At 44.7% G+C, this 9,455-nt stretch overlaps 1 protein-coding gene across 1 annotated transcript in view; it reads right to left on the minus strand.

Annotated features, from left to right (window-relative positions):
* LOC126291811 (UDP-glucosyltransferase 2-like) overlaps window positions 1–8,950 on the minus strand; it is a 151,401-nt gene extending 142,451 nt beyond the window's left edge. The window contains exon 1 of the mRNA XM_049985507.1: window positions 8,872–8,950. The gene's annotated coding sequence lies outside the window, so the exon portion shown is untranslated. The remainder of the gene's footprint in view (window positions 1–8,871) is intronic.
* Window positions 8,951–9,455: the final 505 nt, after the last annotated feature.

The raw sequence follows: 9,455 nt of genomic DNA on the forward strand, positions 1-9,455 counted from the left end.
AATCTACTCTGTAGGAAGCAGCATGGGTTTCGAAAAAGACGGTCGTGTGAAACCCAGCTCGCGCTATCCGTCCACGAGATTCAGAGGGCCATAGACACGGGTTCACAGGTAGATGCCGTTTTTTTGACTTCCGCAAGGCTTTTGACACAGTTCCCCACAGTCGTTTAATGAACAAAGTAAGAGCATATGGACTATCAGACCAATTGTGTGACTGGATTGAGGAGTTCCTAGATAACAGAACGCAGCATGTCATTCTCAATGGAGAGAAGAAGTAAGAGTGATTTCAGGTGTGCCGGAGGGGAGTGTCATAGGACCGTTGACCGTTGCTATTCACAATATACATAAATGACCTGGTGGATGACATCGGAAGTTCACTGAGGCTTTTTGCAGATGATGCTGTGGTGTATCGAGAGGTTGCAACAATGAAAAATTGTAATGAAATGCAGGAGGATCTGCAGCGAATTGACGCACGGTGCAGGGAACGGCAATTGAATCTCAATGTAGACAAGTGTAATGTGCTGCGAATACATAGAAAGATAGATCCCTTATCATTTAGCTACAAAATAGCAGGTCAGCAACTGGAAGCAGTTAATTCCATAAATTATCTGGGAGTAGGCATTAGGAGTTATTTAAAATGGAATGATCATATAAAGCTGATTGTCGGTAAAGCAGATGCCAGACTGAGATTCATTGGAAGAATCCTAAGGAAATGCAATCCGACAACAAACGAAGTAGGTTACAGTACGCTTGTTCGTCTACTGCTTGAATACTGCTCAACAGTGTGGGATGCGTACCAGATAGGGTTGATAGAAGAGATAGAGAAGATCCAACGGAGAGCAGCGCGCTTCGTTACAGGATCATTTAGTAATCGCGAAAGCGTTACGGAGATGATAGATAAACTCCAGTGGAAGACTCTGCAGGAGAGACGCTCAGTAGCTCGGTACGGGCTTTTGTTAAAGTTTCGAGAATATACCTTCACCGAAGAGTCAAGCAGTATATTGCTCCCTCCTATGCATATCTCGCGAAGAGGCCATGAGGATAGAGAGATTAGGCCCACACAGAAGCATACCGACAATCCTTCTTTCCACGAACAATACGAGACTGGAATAGAAGGGAGAACCGATAGAGGTACTCAGGGTACCCTCCGCTACACACCGTCACGTGGCTTGCGGAGTATGGATGTAGATGTAAAACTGTGCGTCTGGCGTCAAACGTGGAAGAACGAGTGTGGAAGAAGCGCCAGGGAGCGGAAGGTGTGCCACCGTTGCCGCTGATGAGACGGCGACTGCAGTTCACGATACGATTTAGCAGGACTGTCGAACAACGTTGCAGCACATTGAACCCACGTTTCGAATCTCGATATTTTGGGAATACAGAAAGTTTCATCTCGGTGCGGCCCTGAAAGACTTGAATGTAGATCAGAGACGGGAGCTTGTGCAGTGGTGTGAAGAAATCGTCCGTCAATTTGAAGCGGATGATGACGACTTTCTTGCAAAGTATGTGACAATGGATGAAGCGAGGGTTGTAAAATTTTTAGTGGGGAACATGACGGCTACGTAAGTAGGCTGTTTAGGGTTTTATGTTGGTAACACCACGTAGCGCTCTGTACGAAAATCACTGCCTGTGCTGTCTGCAGTCTGTGGCTGGTTTGTTCTGTTGTGGTCCATTACCTGTCTCCATGTCAAGAGTTAGCACTGTCTTTCCGTTGGAAGGACAACACTACAGATTCAAGACTGCATGAAAATCCACTACTTCCGTGTGCATTTTCTTTTACTGCTCAAACTTTGAGAAAAAAACTGCAATTGCTACTGTGATGAATGTTCAGCACTGTCTTTATGAGAACAATTTTTGCTTTTGACCAACATCGTATCAATAATTGTGTGCATTTGATATATTTGGTATCGTTAATATAAAAAAAATGCAAATGTGTTTTGACCACTGCTCAAAACAATTTGTAAAATTTTTAGTGGGGAACATGACGGCTATGTAAATAGGCCGTTTAGGTTTTTATGTTGGTAACGCCACGTAGCGCTATGTATGAAAATCACTGACTGTGCTGTGTGCAGTCTGTGGCTGGTTTGCATTGTTGGAATATTTGCTATTGTAGAGTTGGGCAGTTGGATGTGAACAGCGCGTAGCATTGCGCAGTTGGAGGTGAGCCGCCAGCAGTGGTGGATGTGGGGAGAGAGATGGCAGAATTTTAAGAGCAGACGATCTGGACGTGTGTCCGCCAGAAAAAGGAAATTTGTAAGAATGGATGTCATGAACTGATATAAAATGATTTTTGAACACTATTAAGGTAAATACATTGCTTGTTCTCTATCAAAATCTTTCATTTGCTAACTATGCCCAACAGTAGTTAGTGCCTTCAGTAGTTACAATCTTTTATTTAGCTGGCAGTATTGGCACTCGCTATATTGCCGTAGTTCGAGTAACGAAAATTTTTGATAGGTAAGTGATTGATGAAAGGTATAGGTTATTGTTAGTCAGGGCCATTCTTTTGTAGGGATTATTGGAAGTCAGAGTGCGTTGCGCTAAAAATATTGTGTATCAGTTTAGTGTTGATCGGAATAAGTAAAGAGAGAAATGTCTGAGTACGTTCAGTTTTACTCAGCTGTTTGAAAATCAAATAATGTAAGAGGTTTATCAGCACAGCCATTTATAAATTTTTCTATGCGGACGTTCCAACCACTTTGATCCTGAGACAAAACAAGTCACAGCAATGGAAACATCCTTCATCTCCAACCCCAAAAAATATTCCGGGTGCAAAAATCAGCCGGTAATGTGGTGGCATCGGTCATCTGGGATGCAGAAGGGCTAATTATTGTGGATTACTCGCAAAGTGTCCGAGTAACTATCAATGCATTATACTACTGCACCCTACTGAGCACGGAAAATTGGTGCGTGGAGACCTTTCGCATCTGGATAACGCACTGGTGTAAAAAACTCTCGTAACACTGGAACCTCTGATTGCGGGCTCACATTGTTACGTCATCCACCATATTCTCCAGATTTGGCTCCATCGGACTTTTTTCTTTTCCCAAATCTAAAGAAAGGCCTCAAAGTACGACGATTCGACAATGATGACGCAATGGATACTGTGAACGCTTCGTTGGGTTGGGTTGGGGAAGGAGACCAGACAGCGAGGTCATCGGTCTCATCGGATTAGGGAAGGTTGGCGAAGGAAGTCGGCCGTGACCTTTCAAAGGAACCATCCCGGAATTTGCATGGAAAGATTTAGGGAAATCACGGAAAACCTAAAGCGGGATTGAACCGTCGTCCTCCCGAGTGCGAGTCCAGTGTCTAACCACTGCACCACCTCGATCGGTGATTCGTTGGACTCGAAATCGAAGACCTTTTATTTGAATGGTTTTCAGAAGTTTTTTGAGTGTGCTCCCGAGTGTATTACTGTACACGGGCATTATATTGAAAAATTAATTGCACTCCGTCTTCAGGCCACGAGTGGCCTACCGGGACCATCCGACCGCCGTGTCATCCTCGGTGGAGGATGCGGATAGGAGGGGCGTGGGGCAGCACACCGCTCTCCCGGTCATTATGATGGTATTCTTGGCCGAAGCCGCTACTATTCGGTCGAGTAGTTCCTCAATTGGCATCACGAGGCTGAGTGCACCCCGAAAAATGGCAACAGCGCATGGCGGCCTGGATGGTCACCTATCCAAGTGCCGACAACGCCCGACAGCGCTTAACTTCGATGATCTCACAGGAACCGGTGCATCCACTGCGGCTAGGCCGTTGCCCGAAAATTGATTGTCATTAAGAAATTTTTACCATTCTTCATTTGTTAGGCTAGAAAGTTTTCGACCCTGACCCCCCTTTGTACTGGCTATAATATCATCCACCGCCAGGATTCGAACTGGCTTACCTCCGCACCTAGTGCCAGCGCACAGACGTGCGTTAGGCCAGTATTACACTATCCAATTTCTTTGTCGAATATTTGATCAAAGATGTGATCAAATATTCCTCAAATATATTTGACAAAGATCTTTGACGTGGCGCTAAAAAGGGGTATTATATTGTCATCAAATTTTTCGTCAAAGTTCAAGATGGCTGATAACAACAAACTGTTATTAACCGCAGCAGTTGCTTGTACCACATTTGCATAAAAGCAATCAGCAAAACTTGTTACATGAGCTTATAGTGGAGGATGTCAAGTAGTGCATCAGTTACTAACGAATGAAGTAGTATACATTTCAGTATATGCTCAGTGAAGTGTTTCTTCATATGAGAAAGCACAATACTGACTTAAGAACTGCTATATCTGCAGAAGAGAGGCTCACTATAACACTCCAATTCCTTGCTACAGGAGAGGGTTAGGTTAGGTTCGGTCAGGTTAGGTCTCTAAATCTGCTTAATCTATTTTTGTATTCAGGGCGCCTCACGTTGTATAGCGCCCCATCAGCTTCATACATCTCTATTAATTTTATAGTTGTCCGTACACACCAATTGTATTTACCGGCAATGTTTATAAAAAACACTACAGACGACAGGACGCTGCAGCGATGCTAGCGCTCCACGTGGTAACATGTCACATTGCAGTGAACAGAAGACAAGCGACTTCTTTCATCAAATCTACAGCGACGCCCTAGACTTGTTCAAATATTGGACGACATTTGATAAAGTTCCCTATTACACCATCAAATATCTTTGACAAATATATTTGACAAAGAAATTTGATAGTGTAATAGCGGCCTTAGCGACCTCGGCTGCGTAGGCGGGATTTCTCGCTGCTTGCCTCGGAAGATATACGAGTATCGCATTCGGCATCGTGGATGGAGGCTCCAGTGAGGACCACTTATCTCGCGCCTGGTCACTGGCCATCACGGCTGAGCGAGCCGCCCTTGAACTGATTTCGAGGCCGGAGACTGCTGACTGAATTGCCCTTGGTCTGATGTGTGAAGCCCAGAGCGTCACTGCGGACTGATACACGAGTCCAAAAAGCTTCCATCTAGCTGCTTATTAAAAAAAAGATGTGTTTGTAGCACCTGAAAAATAGCGAGTACAAAATGTAATGATCCAGACCTGCGGTACGTACATCAGAAAATAATTTTCACTGAAAAAAAAGTAACAAAATACCTCTATATCGATAACAAGGTCAACCAAATAGAAAATCTCATTCAAAGGTGATTTCATAAATTAATCGTGCAATCATATTTTCTTCACATTTACACTGTGTAAGCAGGCTGTTTAGGTTTTTATGTTGGTAACGCCACCTAGCGCTCTGTATGACAATCATTGTCTGTGCTGTGTGCAGTCTGTGGCTGGTTTGCATTGTTGGCATATTCACTATTGTAGTGTTGGGCAGCTGAATGTGAACAGCGCTTGCGCTAAAAAAAAAATAATAAAAATAAAAAGAGTGTGTGTCAGTTTAGTGCTGACCAGAATAAGTAAAGAGAGAAGTGTCTTAATACGTTCAGCTGTTTGAAAATCATATAATGTAAGAGGTTTATGAGCACAATTATAAATTTTTCTAAGGGCATGTTTCAACTGAAGTGACAAAAAGTCGTGGGATACCGATATGCTCATATACACACGGCGACGTTATCGCATATACAAGTTACAAAAGGACTGTGTATTGGCGGAGCTCTCATTTTTACTCAGGTGATCCTTGTGAGGAGATCTGCAACATGCTTAAGGCAGCACGACTGGAATTAACAGATTTTGAATGCGGAATTGTAGTTGGAGATAGATGCATGGGACATTTCAGTTCGGAAATCCTTGTTGTTGTTATGGTCTTCAGTCCAGAGACTTGTTTGATGGAGCTCTCCACGCTACCCTATCCTGTGCAAGGTTCTTCATCTCCCAGTACCTACTGCAACCTACATCCTTTTGAATCTGTTTCGTGTATTCATCTCCTGGTCTCCCTTTACGATTTTTACCCGCCACGCTGCCCTCCAATACTAAATTGGTCATCCCTTCATGCCTCAGAATATGCCCTACCAACCGATCTCTTCTTCTAGGCAAGTTGTGCAACAAATTTCTCTTCTCTCCAATTCTATTCAACATTTCCTCACTAGTTATGTGATCTACCGATCTAATCTTCAGGATTCTTCTATAGCTCCACATTTCGAAAGCTTCTATTCTCTTCTTGTCTAAAATATTTATCGTCCACGTTCACGTCCTTACATAATGCTGCATGCCCTCGGGAAAAATTATGGCTGTAGTTTCCCCTTGCTTTTAGCCGTTCGCAGTACCCACACAGCAAGCCCGTTTTTGGACATCCTTACGGCATTCAATAATTCGAGATCCACAGAGTCAAAAATGTGGCGGGAGTACCAAATTTCAGGTATTACCTCTGACCACTTCACTTGACGACTGAGAGCAACAGCGTTTCCGCTGACTTGTCAGTGATAACAGACAAGCAATACTGCGTGAAATAAGCTTAGAAATCAATGTGGAGTGCACGAGGAACGTATCCGTTAGGACAGTGTGGCGAATGGAGTTGATGGACTGTGGCAACAGACGACCGACGCGGGTGCGTTTGCCACATCTACATCTACATCTACATTTATACTCCGCAAGACACCCAACGGTGTGTGGCGGAGGGTACTTTACGTGCTACTGTCATTATCTCCCTTTCCTCTTCCACTCGCATATGGTTCGCGGGAAGAACGACTGCCGGAATGCTTCCGTGCGCGCTCGAATCTCTCTAATTTTACATGCGTCATCTCCTCGGGAGGTATAAGTAGGGCGAAGCAATATATTCGATACCTCATCCAGCAACGCACCCTCTCGAAACCTGGACAGCAAGCTACACCACGATAAAGAGCGCCTCTCTTGCAGAGTCTGCCACTTGAGTTTGCTAAACATCGCTATCACGCTTACCAAATAACCCTGTGACGAAAAGCGCCGCTCTTCTTTGCATCTTCTCTATCTCTTCTGTCAACCCGACCTGGTACCGATCCCACACTGACGAACAATACTCAAGCGTAGGTCGAATAAGTGTTTTGTTAAGCCACCTCCTTTGTTGTGGACTACATTTTCTAAGGACTCTCCCAATAAATCTCAACCTGGCACCCGCCATACCAACAATTATTTTATGTGGTCACTCCACTTCAAATCGTTCCGCACGCGTACTCCCAGATATTTTACAGAAGTAACTGCTACCAGTGTTTGTTCCGCTATCATATAATCATACAATAAAGGATCCTTCTTTCTATGTATTCGCAATATATTACATTTGTCTATGTTAAGGGTCAGTTGCCACTCCCTGCACCAAGTGCCTAACCGCTGCAAATCTTCCTGCATTTCGCTGCAATTTTCTAATGCTGCAATTTCTCTGTATAGTACAGCATCATCCGCGAAAAGCCGCATGGAACTTCCGACACTGTCTACTAGGTCATTTATATATATTGTGAAAAGCAATGGTCCCACAACACTCCCCTGTGGCACGCCAGAGGTTACTTTAGCGTCTGTAGATGTCTCTCCATTGAGAACAACATGCTGTGTTCTGTTTGGTAAAACTCTTCAATCCAGCCACACAGCTGGTCTGATATTCCGTGGGCTCTTACTTTGTTTATCAGGCGACAGTGCGGGACTGTATCGAACGCCTACCGGAAGTCAAGGAGAATGGCGTGTACCTGGGAGCATGTATCTAATACTTTCTGTGTCTCGTGAAGAAATAAAGCGAGTTGGATCTCACACAATCGCTTTTTCCGGAATCCATGTTGATTCCTACAGAGTAGATTCTGGGTTTCCAGAAACGACATGATACGCAAGAGAAAAACATGTTCTAAAATTCTACAATAGATCGACGTCAGATATATAGGTCTATAGTTTAGTGCATCTGCTCGACGACCCTTCTTGAAGACTGGGACTACCTGCGCTCTTTTCCAATCATTTGGGACCTTCCGTTCCTCAAGAGACTTGCGGTACACGGCTGTTAGAAGGGGGGCAAGTTCTTTCGCGTACTCTGTGTTGAATCGAATTGGTATCCCGTCAGGTCCAGTGGACTTTCCTCTGTTGAGTGATTCCAGTTGCTTTTCTATTCCTTGGACACTTATTTCGATGTCAGCCATTTTTTCGTTTGTGCGGGGATTTAGAGACGAAACTGCAGTGCGGTCTTCCTCTGTGAAACAGCTTTGGAAAAAGGTGTTTAGTATTTCAGCTTTACGCGTGTCATCCTCTGTTTCAATGTCATCATCATCCCAGAGTGTCTGGATATGCTGTTCGAGCCACTTGTTGATTCAACGTAAGACCAGAACTTCCTAAGATTTTCTGTCAAGTCGGTACATAGAATTTTACTTTCGAATTCACCGATGATAGGAACAATGACAGGAGGGTGTCCACAATGAGGAAATCAAAGAAAAACTGGGAATGAACTCTATAGTTGTAGCAGTCAGGGCGAACAGGCTTAGGTGTTGGGGTCGTGTTACACGCATGGGAGAAGCAAGGTTACCCAAGAGACTCATGGGTTCAGCAGTAGAGGGTAGGAGGAGTCGGGGCTGACCAAGGAAAGGTACCTGGATTCGGTTAAGAATGATTTTGAAGTAATAGGTTTAACATAAGAAGAGGCACCAGTAGGGGAACATGGAGGAATTTTATAAGGGGCCTATGCTCCAGACTGAACGCTGAAAGGCATAATCAGTCTTAAATGACGATGATGATGATTCACCGAACGCTTCACGCATAGCCCTAATCACGAGGAGAAAAGTTTGGTGCAGAAGAGGACGTAGTGACAGGCCACGCCAAAGCAGTCGGAAGACTGACTACCTAATACAAACATGAAAGGGTTTGTTGACGCAAATGCTGCAGATGTACCTTCCTCTACAAAAAGCGCGGTTGCTTAATGAGTGGTGTAGGAGCTGCTGCGAAAGCAAACAGTTGCAACACGCAGATTGTGTCGAGTGGTACCTTGGTGCCTGCGAGCGTTCTCTGCGGTCCCCCGTTGTCTCGCCGTCAGTGGAGTTGGCGCACTGAGCAGAGACGACCGCCTCCGCCGTTCAAATAGACAGACGAGCGGGCTGACCTTGAAAGGGTGTTACGAAACGGGTCGGCAGTTCGCTATTCGTCGGGTCGGGACGTTTAGGAGCGCACTGTGCGAGGTCAGGCGCTGACTCGTGACCGAAAGGACAGGCTCTCCGCGGGCGGGGTCGCCGCTGTAACGTCAAATCTACATCTACATCTACATGCATACTCTGCAGATCACGTTTAAGTGCCTGGCAGAGGGATCATCGAACCACCTTCACAATTCTCTATTATTCCAGTCTCGTATAGCGCGCCGGAAAGAATGAACACCTATATCTTCCCGTACGAGCTCTGACTTCCCTTATTTTAATATTTTGATCGTCTCCCCCTATGTAGATCGGCGTCAAAAAAATATTTTCACATTCGGAGGAGAATGGTTCAAATGGCTCTAAGCACTATGGGACCTAACATCAGTCCCCTAGAACTTAGAACTACTAACTAACCTAATGACATCACACACATCCATGCCA

This window comes from Schistocerca gregaria, chromosome 9 (assembly GCF_023897955.1).
Source record: "Schistocerca gregaria isolate iqSchGreg1 chromosome 9, iqSchGreg1.2, whole genome shotgun sequence".
NCBI classification, from domain to species: domain Eukaryota; kingdom Metazoa; phylum Arthropoda; class Insecta; order Orthoptera; family Acrididae; genus Schistocerca; species Schistocerca gregaria.